This window comes from Squalius cephalus (genome assembly GCF_949319135.1).
Source record: "Squalius cephalus genome assembly, chromosome: 12".
NCBI lineage: Eukaryota > Metazoa > Chordata > Actinopteri > Cypriniformes > Leuciscidae > Squalius > Squalius cephalus.
Genome location: NC_137133.1, coordinates 2195712 through 2208494, shown reverse-complemented (window position 1 = coordinate 2208494; position 12783 = coordinate 2195712). Strand labels below are relative to the sequence as shown.

At 36.1% G+C, this 12783-nt stretch overlaps 1 protein-coding gene across 2 annotated transcripts in view; it reads right to left on the bottom strand.

The window, feature by feature from the left end:
* tab2 (TGF-beta activated kinase 1 (MAP3K7) binding protein 2) overlaps positions 1-12508 on the bottom strand; it is a 45898-nt gene extending 33390 nt beyond the window's left edge. For both annotated transcript variants that reach the window (XM_079887537.1, XM_079887538.1), the window contains exon 1: positions 12248-12508. The gene's annotated coding sequence lies outside the window, so the exon portion shown is untranslated. The remainder of the gene's footprint in view (positions 1-12247) is intronic.
* Between the last annotated feature and the right edge of the window lie 275 nt (positions 12509-12783).

Below are 12783 nucleotides of genomic sequence, written 5' to 3'. Positions count from 1 at the left end.
TCAAATGAGTTTCGTTCCGCTTTTGGAGCATAAACGTTATCGTTTTATCGCCCAGCCCTAACTTAGAGCTGTTACACACTACATGAAAGGTCATTTTCAAAAATCCATAATAGGGGCACTTTAATGTGTTTATATTTTGTATGCTGCATGGTTTCTTTTTATGCTTTCTTTCTAAATGCTCAATGTTTTATTGTCAAGTCAAGTATATTTGTATAGCCCTTTTCACAATACAGATTGTATCAAAGCAGCTTCACAGTATTAAATTAAAATAATACAACAAGGTTTGTTTCTAGTGGAATTTATTGATTGATAAAATAAAATTAAATATCCCCAAAATATCCCCAACTGAGCAAGCCAAAGGCAACAGTGGCAAGGAACCGAAAAAACTCCATCAGGTGACCTAATGGAGAAAAAAAAAAACCTTGGGAGAACCCAGGCTCAGTCGGGGGCCAGTTCTCCTCTGGCATTTATGAACTATAGGCCGGATTGTAGTTTGAACTGTAAGATTAAAAGTATTATATGAATGCCTGGCTGAAGAGATGCGTCTTTAATCTAGTTTTAAACTGGGAGAGCGAGTCTGAGCAACGAACAGTATCAGGAAGGCTATTCCAGAGTTTTGGAGCTAAATGTGAAAATGCTCTCCCTCCTTTGGTTGATCTGGATATCCTAGGTATGACCAAAAGCCTCAAATTTAGTGATCTTAAAGAGCGCGATGGATTATAGGGCGATAGAAGATCCATTAAATAGACTGGAGCTAAGCCGTTGTACAGCACTTTGGTGCAACTCTGTTGCTTTTAAATGTGCTATAGAAATAATACATTTTGACTTGACTTTTGATGGAGTGAATGAATGGACAACACTAGGAGTGTGACGAGATTTCATGCCACGAGATCTCTCAAGATTAAAATGTGACGAGATTTCTCGTCAGGTGAAAAGCTGTCTCACGATATCCCAACGACGGAGCGTGAGGGTGAAATTAGCATAGAATATGCCACTGCTACGTTTACATTCGCCTCCACTGTCTTTATGGAAATAGAAACCATTTAATTCAGTTGGATAACGGTTGCTTCAATTGTAAAAGTCTGCTCTACTCATCAACTCAGGAATCACAGTTCACTGATCACGTGACGATGGCGGATGATTCGTTGCGCAACAGAGCCTAAGCGTCTGATAAATGTCTTTGTGGCGAGTGGGGCGTGGTTAAGCGAGGTCTGCAGCGGGAGAGAGAGAGGCAGGAGATGAGCGGTAAGTAAGTGGGTCAAGTACCAAATGACATACACCTGTGTCTCGTTGCAGTAATTGGTGTGAAGGGAGCAGATAAAAGCCACCTGGAAATGGGAATCAAAGAGAGAGAGAAGCTGTGGACTCGTGTGTATGCTGAATGCTCTGGAGAGCTGCCTGTGAACTAAGTTGGACTGAGTTTGAGTTTGAGAGAGCGCTGTGAGCGCGACTATTGTTTGGAAATTTGAATTATCAAAATAAAACAGAGTCTCAGCAAGCCAACCCTGTCTTCTTCCTTCCATACTTTGAATATTGTTACAGTCTTATCTTGTAGAACGCGCACTTAGCACCACCGTTCTCTACACAGAGTACATGCCATAGCAAATTAGAGGGTTTTTTTTTCTTTCTTCTTCATAGTGGATGCATAAGAGGCTTACATTTCATATTAAAGACATGGACTCGTTTTTGTTTCATACCTCCTGACAAAAATTAAGAAGACTTTTACAATAATAATATCATATTTTATAATAAATCCTTAGACCTTTCTAATGATTTATAGTCATAGGCTGCCTGCAGTTTTTTGTAAAATAAGTTCTGTAAAATATAAATATTATTATTTCCTTATTATATTGTTATATTTATTTTTAATGACTCTATTTGTTCTTTATTTTTAATAATAAAAATGTTATTGCAATAGTAATATTTTTTATTTTGTTAAATATTTTTACTTAGCAATAATAATAATCATAATAATTATTATTATTAGTCATTTTAATATAGAAGCACAAAATGTTGGGTATTTTATACATTTCATTTGTAAAAAAAAACAAACAAAAAAAAACAACCTATTTTAAAATCCCAAATCGCAATTTTAACCAGAAAAAAACGCAATTAGATTTTTCCCTAAACCATGCAACTCTAATTAAGGCTAATCTATTCATCAAGCCAGTGCTTCTCAAACCTGTCCTGGCTGGGAACCCCCCACCATTGCACATTTTATATCTCTCCCACATCAGTCAAACCCAATTCAAGGCCGTGTTTGAAATCGCACGCTATACCCTCATTCACTATTCCCTACATCACTCCACTAATATAGTCCACTTGAAGAAGTGAATGAAAACGAGTGAGTGAATTCGGACGAGTGCGTCGGAAGGGCTGCCGCTTTTGCAGAGTTTGTGCTTGCTGTTTAATAATCATTTGAAACTTAGCAAACTGGCAGCTCCAGCAGTAAGATGAAAAGCAATACTAACACTTAGTAATACTAACACTTTCTCTTCTATTTATAAAAAAATAAAAAATACCCTGTTTTGAGTTACTGTTAACTGTACTGTATTAGATTAAACTGAGAAGGGTCATAGCACTTGCATATTGTTGTCCTGTTAGTTTCACTGCTTCTATTGTTCTCATTTGTAAGTCGCTTTGGATAAAAGCGTCTGCTAAATGAATAAATGTAAAAGATTATCAGTTAGAAAAGATTCTGAGATATCTTCTCAGTTCTCGCGATTGCGTCGTGGCTCTCGTGAACTCACGTCAGAGGCCCACGCGGAAGATAGGGCTGCAACAAACGATTATTTTGATAATCGATTAATCTAACAATTATTAGAATGATTAATCGACTATTCGTCGATTATTTCGCCGACTGATCAGTAAGTTTGGATCGATTATTCAGCTTTTCCAATTAGTTAAAACACTGAGTTATACATATTCTAACTATAATATAAAAAAGAAAATCACTTCAGCTTTTGAAATGGTTGTTTTAATGAACTTTGAGCAACTAAACCGGTCATTCTCTTTAAGTTTTCAGATTTCTGTCCAACTCAAATCACACACAAATGCTCTCTAAGCATTGGTCAAATATTCTGTTCTCTTTCAATAGAAAAAAATAAGCAAAAAAAAAAATTATCAGCCGCATTACAGACAAACTTAAACTGCAAACAATTATTATAAGAATAATTTTGTTTTTTTTAAATTGATATGACAATTGAGCTGAGCTGACAGAGACATTCTCATTCACCTTTTAATTTACAGTATAAAAAATCAACAGACATGATATTCTTCATAACATCTCCTTTTGTAAGTCTTCATGAATATGGAACAAAATACAGGCAAGGGATAATACTGTAATAACGTTACCTAATAGAGCTACAATAATAAAAACAGCCCTGACTCCTAAGCTCGATCAAGCTTTATTCTATGCAAAAATAAATGATCACATTACTGTAATTATATTATTATTGTTAATATTATTGCTATTATTAGTAGTATTGCATTCTCTAAAAAGAGATTTACTGCTAGTTATTTAGCTCCAGCTGGAGAATAACGTTATTCACCTCTCACCGGCTCGTCTTGTGCCGGGGTGTTTCTTCTGTAAGTGCTGTAACATGCATGTTGTGCTCCCGTGAAAAGCAAGTTCCGCCTTGCATGTATTGCACACGACAGTATTCTTGGTTTGAAGTTTTGTGAAACTTTCACACACCTTGCTAGTTCGGATTCGTTTGCATTGAATTATTTGCGTCATAATTCGCGCTGTGTTTTCTTCTACAGCGATAGCATTTGTAACGGCTGCATTACACTCTAGCGCTACAGCGCCGTAGCGGTCAAATCGCGATATTGCAGGCTCTTACATTAGGTCACGTGGGATCAAACGACTACTCGACAACAAAGATATTTGTCGACAATTTTTTATTGTCAACGTTGTCGACAATGTCGACTAATCGTTTCAGCCCTAGCGGAAGATAATAAATAGTTGAATAAAGTCGTTATTTTTTTCCGCACAGAATTAAAAAAGGTATTCTCGTCGCTTGATAAACGACGAGCCACTGTAGTCGCTTGGACTATTTTAACAATGTTTTTACTAACTTTTTTGAACCAGCAGAATAAAATTGCCTAGAAGCCTATGAAGGAGTGATCCAGCTCTCAGATTTCATCAAAAATATCTTAATTTGTGTTGAAGATGAACGAAGGTCTTACGGGGTTGGAACAACATGAGGGAGAGTAAGTACTGACAGAATTTTCATTTTTGGGTGAACTAACCCCGCACAATAATCCACAAATGAGAATCGAATTGGCGATCACATGCTGTCTGAATTGTCAAATGCACAATAACTGGCGTTTAACACTGTGGACAGATATACACTAGGACTTGTGCGCTCGACATTTCTTCCCTTTGTGACATGAGCTTTTCAATGCGCACTTTGACTTCATGTTGCTTTAAGGCAGCACATCATTCTGCACCGTGGATGCACACAAGCGCTTTCTGCCGCTCTGTTTTGAAGCGTTTCATATTCTCATGGTTTTGCGCACTGAAATATTATTAAAAGCCTATCTTGTTCTGTTGTATGTATCATATCTTGTTGCCCCATTAAAAATCATCTTGTAATTTTATACAATGAATACATTGTATATGAATAATTAAATGGCTTTAATATTTAAAGGTGTTAACTGTAATCTTACGCTGCAAAATTATAAACTTACAAAGGATTAAACTCATCTAATTATTTAATGAAGGAAGCACACAAAAATTATCATCAGCCAAATTTCATAATCTTGACAGCCCTAATAAGGCAATACCTTTCTAGTAACGGCATATCATGCAACACTACAAGAATAACAATTTAATAGGCCATGGTAAACACAAAACTGCACAATTTCAACCCTCTACATATGCAGGGCCTGAATTTCATTTTGGAAAATGGGGGGGAAATCCCCCCTTAGGTGATTCTTATGGGGGGGAATTGTAATTTGAGGGGGACTTTTTTTATTTTTTTATTACATTTATCTCGCCTTGAAATGTATGCTCACTCATTGCATTTTTACAATGGGGTAATTTTGTTCTTAAGAATTTACACAACACAAGGAAGCTTGATTTCAATCTTTGAATTAAATTGAAAAAAGTAGCACAAATAAATACAATAGAATAAAGATATCAATAAAGAGAAGTTTTTGCTTAGGACTAACACTAGTATTCATAAATACTACAGAGACTGAATAAAGTAATCAAATTTAAAATAACACTGGGTAGTATTTTAGTCCTGACTAAATTAAATACATAGGCTATTAATCCTGATTCCTTAAAATGAAAGCTATGTTTTGTTGTTTTGACAACCAAATTAATGACAGACACATATGGCTGCTGTCCCTTTAAGAGCTAGTGCACGGATCCGGTTTTCATTATACGGTCACGTGCGATTTATGCTTATTTAAGACATAACCGACCGACTGTGTTTAGAGGATAGGCTAATCACCAAGACCGAAAATTGACATAATTTTCTCATATTTTTGACTGTTAAAAGCGATATAATCTACGAAAAATAACTTTTGTTACCCGTGAGCTGTTTGTGAGGCGCTTTACTCTGTGTGTGTGTGCAGAGAAAAAAAACATCTCTCAGACAGCGCGCAAGTACCGAATAGTTTAAAATCGCGTGAATGTTTAAACTGGTAAAACTTAAAAAGACGTGCAAATGGTAAACTTTAGTTACTCATGATGCAATGCTGGCCCGATTATGCAAGTGACAATTCCGTCTATCCCGACTCCAGAAAGCGAGAGTGTATTATCGCCGCCTGCAGCGCGCTTAACGATTGCCTTGTGCAACACATTTAGAGAGACGAGAGATAGAAGACGCAGTTAATTTACCAATACAACCTACATGCTTAAGTGAATAAATGTTTGCGGGAATTTCCCGCATTATAAGTGGGAGACCTGCGGGAATGATTAAAATTATGCGCAATACCCGCAATCCCGCGCCGAAATTCAAGCCCTGATATGCGACTAATTCTTTACTCTGGGCGACTAAATGTATATCATTAGCCATAGCTGATTCGGTGGAATCATATATATATTTATGTAAGGGATAATGTAGAGTGAGGCGGTTGTTATAGCGAATACAACCCCGACAGGCTGATCAGGACCCCGACGCGAAGCGGAGCCTGAAGGGGTTGTATTCGCTATAACAACCGCCTCGCTATACATTATCACGCTTATGACATGGCTACCTACCAATAAATCAATAATTTGACACAAAATATTGATTTAAAAAGGAGTTTATTGATTTAAAAATGATTGTATTGCTTCCGCTAAAGAAAATAGTCCGTTCCGTTTCTACGGTTAGAATCCTGCGTCCATAGCAACGCTCTGTTTTTCATGGCAACGGTGTGTTATACTTAGCAGCGTTCTGTTATCAAGAAATAACACACCGCATTCTACATTAGAATTCAACCAAGCCATGTAATAAATATATATATTGTATATCAGTCTGCCGTGTAAATTAAAAAATGTACTTTACTGGTAAAATGTTTACAAATGGGTACTAAATGTTTTACTGTTTTTTGGAAATAAGGGAAAACATGAATGTACAAAACTAGTTATCGAGGATGTAAATATTGAATGTGTTTCAGAAATCAAATTTTTGGGGGTTATCCTAGACAGCAAACTTAGCTGGAAGCCTCATATCGATCATATCAAAGGTAAAGTTAGTAAAAATAGCCTATTGGTATTCTTTATAACGTTAAACACACATTGGATGAAGCTTCATTACAGCTTCTGTACTTAACCTTAATTGTTCCATATTTAACATACTGTACCGAAGTGTGGGGTAATGCATGCACCAGTTATACAGAAAGGCTGTTCTTACTTCAGAAGAAAGCGATAAGAATTGTGATTCACAAAGGTTTACGAGACCACACAAACAAACTGTTTATAAAATTGCAGACCTTGAAATTTAAAGAGCTGGTCAAATTTAAAATACTACAAAATTATGTGGAGAGTGAAAAATAATTTGGTGCCAATACATATCCAAAACAAATTCATGCTAATCACAGACAGTAATAACAGAAGAAAAGGCCATTTTTGTGTACCATATTCACGCACCTCACAAAAACAAAAAGGGTTTTTTGTAATTGGGATCAGTTACTCTTTGGACATTGTTCAAAAATCATGTAACACGATTGTTCAATTCAATAAAATGTATAAAAAAAATGTACTTGGAAAATACGAAGGCAGTGAAGCATAACCAATGTTTGACAATTTTGAAACTGTCAATTATTTAGATGTGAAGTAATATTGTACCACGACATAGAAAAAAAAAAAAAAAAAACCCTCAGATTTTTGAAAATAGGGGCATGAAATTATAAGACTATGTCTTCCTCATGCTCCTATTCAGCATTGAATGTTATCATTTTGTTGTTGATGTGATTATTATTGTGTCTGTAATAACATCATGGCTGAATAAAAATAACTTGAATTGAATTGAATTGAATACTAGCCAATGGCGATTTTAAGTCACAATGGTGCCTCTTCCTATTTATTAAGCTGATAAGCACTGAGTTGAGACAAAATATTGATAGAGAGATATATCGTCCTTCTCCGTGCGATACGATAATCGATACGCTGGCGCCAGATATCAATATTTTAATAAATACAATAAGGCGCTCTAAATAGATTTCCCTGCTCCCAGCATCGCTACTTCATGGCTCCTCGAGGCGGCATTCAACACATGAATGAGGGAAACGTGAACATACATAGGTTAACCAGCCTAAGAAAAAGAGGTTTTTAATAGGGATGTGCAAGACAAGACTAGTCGACTAAACGGTACAGCTGCTACGAGTCGACGCTGAAAACAATAGTCGATTACAGAGAAGAAAAAAAAACTCACAAGATTTTTTCGTTCAAATTACTGTCGTTTTAACGTTACTGTGATGAAAACGGAGTGAGGCCGGTGGCGCGAGCGTTAATGAACGAGCGTTAATGAACGAGCTGCACCAGTCTGGAGTCCCAGGAGCTCTGAAGGATAAGAGGAGGAGTGACAGTGGAAGACGAGAGAAGACCAGGGGCCTCATTTATAAAGCTTGCGTTCGCACAAAACGGGGCTGAAAACATGCGTACGCCAGTTCCTGCGCAAAAGGTGGGATTTATAAAGAAAAACTTGACGGGAAAATTTGCGCACCTGCACGCAAACTCTGACCCATGCGTACGAACGTTTTGGAGATGGAGCACTTTGGCGACACCGATGGTGAGCTGGAGTTAAATGTATTTTTGGTCACTTTTATACAGAAAATCTAAAGAAAATTAAACATATACAGAAAGATTATACAAATACAATTTCAATCACCAAGTCTGTCACTTGAAGCAAATATCCATTCCTTCTTAAATGTCCGCGGCAGCGAGCGTGTTGAGCCGTTTAGTGAAACTGACGCAAATAACAGTTTAAATAAATAAAATACTTCTGATATAAACATTTATATTAAATATGCCATTCAAATTAATGGAGTTAAACACTTAAACATGAAATCATTACTGAAGTTACAACATTTTTTTAAATTCAGTCATTAGAAATATTAGTTAACACTTTTCCTGTGGCGTGCTTTAATGTTTTAACCACAGAGAGAATTGCTTATCATGATAATACCAGATTGTCTGAGAAAATAGTTTCGTGCAAATAATGCCCAAGGCCTATCTGTTTCCATTAAAAATATAAATCAATTAAAAATACAATTCGGCAAGTGGAAAAGATTGAGAAAAACTTTCTCTGAAATGTATTTTACACTATTTGATTTATGTAGGCCATTCAAAAACAAGGCAAGGATAGACAACTACTTGATTTGTATTAATGTAATGTTTCTTGTACCGTTTATATCATTTGCATATGATTATTCATCCACGTGATAACGTTTAAGTTATCACGTGGATGAATAATCATATGCAAATGATATGTAGATGAGGATCTGCATAGTAAAACTAGGCGTTGTAAGCTCCATATATGGTTATTTCGGGTGGAGACGCATGTGCGCACAATCTTCCGCTGACTGGGATTTATAAAGTGAATTCTGCGCAGGTTCTGGCGTATGCACGGTTTTATAAATGAGGCCCCAGGCCTGGGACATTTAAGTTGTGTTTTGTCTATGTATGGGCGGCAGTTGACTATGAAGCACTTTTCACGCAATCCAATACATTTTTTAAATATCACGGTTATCATCAATACCGGTATGTTGCAACATCCCGACTTCACTGGCATCTCTTGCTACTTAACTGATATAACCTACAAGCAAGTTCTTGTAAGCACAAAGCAAGAAACCTCTTCTAAAATTACATGCTAACAAAGATTTAAACATAAGAGAATGACTCAAAATGTTACAGCATGGGACCAAGGCACACTTCCTTTTGTTTTAAGCCACTTTCAAGTTCCTTCTACAGCATGTGTTGGGAATCGCTCTGTTTGAAGATGAAAAGCCTCAGTGTCCTTGCTGATTACAGTATGTTTTCAAAGACTTTCCCTCTCTATCTCTTACTTAGCTTAAAATAATCATGATCACAATTATGGCTTGAAGTTGATTATGCCATGATTAAAGGGATAGTTCACCTGAAAATGAAAATTCATCATTTACTAATGCTATATGACTATATGAAAAAAGGATTATTGTGTTTGCCTTTTCTGAACTTTTTTTGGCCGATGCCAGTAATTAAAATACACCACTGTTTTCAACAAAAAGAAACATCTCCATGGCTCTCCCTGTGGTTTTCCGCCAAAATAAAAGCTCAATGGTTTAACGTTTGAAAGCAAGACATCCATACATGTTAGTATTGTAATTTTACTGTAAAGTAAAATAATAATAATAATAATGATAATAATTATTATAATAATAATAATAATAATGATTATAATTTATCACAAGCAATCCGCATGTTAATTTAACATTATTATGGATTATAAATATTCAGGGTTATTTTACAGTACAACAGCGTTATTGCAATATTATCGCAATAATAAGGTAAGTCTATTAATTGAATATAAAATTAAGAATAATAATTGTGGGGGTTTGGGGTTAGTTAGATTATGTTAGATTTGTTTGTTTTTAAAGAAAGTAATTCAATTATTTATGTTCTAATTATTGTTGAACTGCAGGTTTAGGCTCATTTAATTAAGAAGAATAAGTATTTATTTTATTTATTTAATCATTTAAAAAGAACACATTAAAAAAAACGAACACATCTTAGAGCTGTAATCGGAATACAGTGAAACTGGGTCAGAGGTCACTCTTCCGCCAGAACTACACTTGCGTACAGCCGTAACCAGAAGCCTGTGATTAATAGTTTATAAAGTTATAAATTTGGATATTTTTCTTACAAAAATGCATGGCTTCGCTTCAGAAGGCCTTTATTAACCCCATGGAGTCATACGGATTACTTTTATGATGGATGGATGCGCTTTTAGAGCTTCAAAATCTCTATTCGCTCTCATTATAAAGCTTGGAAGAGCCAGGATATTTTTTTATTTAACTCCAATTGTGTTGTGTGTAGTATTGGGGTAACGCATCACAAGTAACTCAAGTTACGTAATCTGATTATTTTTTTCAAGTAACTAGAAAAGTAACGCATAACTTTTTAATTTACAACAAAGTTATTTTTTCAAATAAGTAACAGAAGTTATTTTTGTTTTCTCATTTATTGACTGACAGTTCTGTAACCATTTTGAGAGAAAGCGCGAGTCAGTGTAGAGTCATGCGGTGCGCTGTGTGTGAACATGATGCTTATTGTAGTTCTAGACTCAATGTGAGCAGGCATTTGCTCCTCACTTACACAAAAAAGATTCAGTATTCATCAATGAATAAAATCAGAGAAATGTAAAATCAATACTACGCAAACCTCCAATAATTAAATATGTTAAATAAAACAAATATTTGCATACATTTAATCTCACTTTATTGACCAATGTACTTGCTGCTGTCCTTATATGATTCAGTTAAACCATAAGCAAATATGACTTTAGAATTTTTGTTTTTATTAGTGAAGTAAGTGTTAAACTTTCTTCTCCCGCGTCCTATTCTTCAGTAATCCAGAATAACACCTATAATCGTTTGAGGGTGAGATAATTAAGCGATAATTTTAATTTGTGGGTGAACTAACCCTTTAAGACCTTCTTAAGACCTGCAGAAACCCTTAATCAAGTCAAGTTACAATTATAGCACTTAATATAATAGAAGTTGTATTAAAGCAGCTTCACAATAACAAAAAGTAAAGTAACAGAATTGATGATGCAAACTTAATTATGAAACAAGTTAAATCAGCTATAAGCATCTCTACTGAAGACAACAGTGTTGTTATTCAGTTCACCATTGATTCAGTACATGTCAATAACTGGATCATTCTGAAATCATTAATAAACGCAATTTAGGTGTGTAAAATAATGGGGCACATGCATTTTGATATGTGTGTTTTAGTTTTTAGTAAAGTCTCTTGATTTGTTTTGTTTTCATTTGCCATTACCAGTATCAATCAGGTCAAAAACATCTGATTCATGAATTAAGAAAAAGATGTAGGCTACCAGTATATATGTAATGAGTTATAACACTTTTTGGATCAGTGAAAGTGCCTTCAGCTACTTGCATCCCGAATGAAATATGGTTCATTAAGTTCAACTTTATGGCCAAGAAACTTGGTAAAAAAAGAAAACTGACCCTGGGATTTACTTTCAAACATTCTTCTTCAGCTATTCATGATAGATTAAGCAGAGCATTCATTTGTTTTGAAGGCCTGATGGTCACCATAGTTTTGTTTCCTTTATAAGCCAACTGTTAAATAAAATAAATCAACTCCCACGTTTGACCTGACCATCGATTAATCACTTAAGCATTAATCTATGTATTGCTGAAATGGGAAAACGACTATTTCAGCCTTATGTTAATGCAGCCAACATTTCAGAGGTCTTCTAACCTGGAAGGTTCACTCTAAACTACACAGAAAGCTCTGAAACTTCAGAAAATGTTAAACGTCAACAAACTGGGGTAAAATCAAAATAGAGCGAACGAGTGAATCAACCCGAACAGAGCGACCGGATGCAGGAACGCGACAGGCTGAAGCTTTACAACTTTTCCATCGCGTTTTGAGCCTTTAAGGCGACGGAGGGGGTACGTTTGCAGTCAGAACGACATCATGAAAGAGGGGAGGCACAAAAAACGACTTTCAGTTGAGTTGTTTGGCGTTTCCCTCGACTCCATAAACACTGAAAGGCCTGTTCTCAAAAGTTTTTCTCACCGTGTCAGCCGCCGCTCCCCGGGCCGAGACGCCGCCGCGGAACTGCACTGGGCCGGGCTGATGAACCCAGGCCCAACTCCGCTAAAGACAGCGATGAGGGGAGAAAAACCACCACCGCCTCCGCCGCCCGCTGTTTCACAGACTCGAGATTCTTTTGACAGCTCTTCTGCTTTTCCCCCTCTGCTCCCCCTGTTTTCTCTCTTCCTTTCGCACTTCCAACAGATAAGAATCAAAATAGTGTCACACAATATGGCGGCCGTACGAGTATGCGCCTATCGCGAGACTTCTTTTTTCCTTCAAGGAAAAGCGAATTTACGAACCGTACTATGGAGAAGTTTTTGCTCATGAATATTAATTATGCTCAAGTTGCTACCTGACCTTCCTAAAGCAGAGTTCAACCAAACCTTAATATTAATGAGCAAATTCTTTAATGAGGAAGGAGTTGGCTAAAGGAGTTATGCCTTACGTAAACGGAATTAGAGAGAGAAATTTGTTACAGATATAGGCCTAACGTTACCCCTGTTTTCACATTCAAG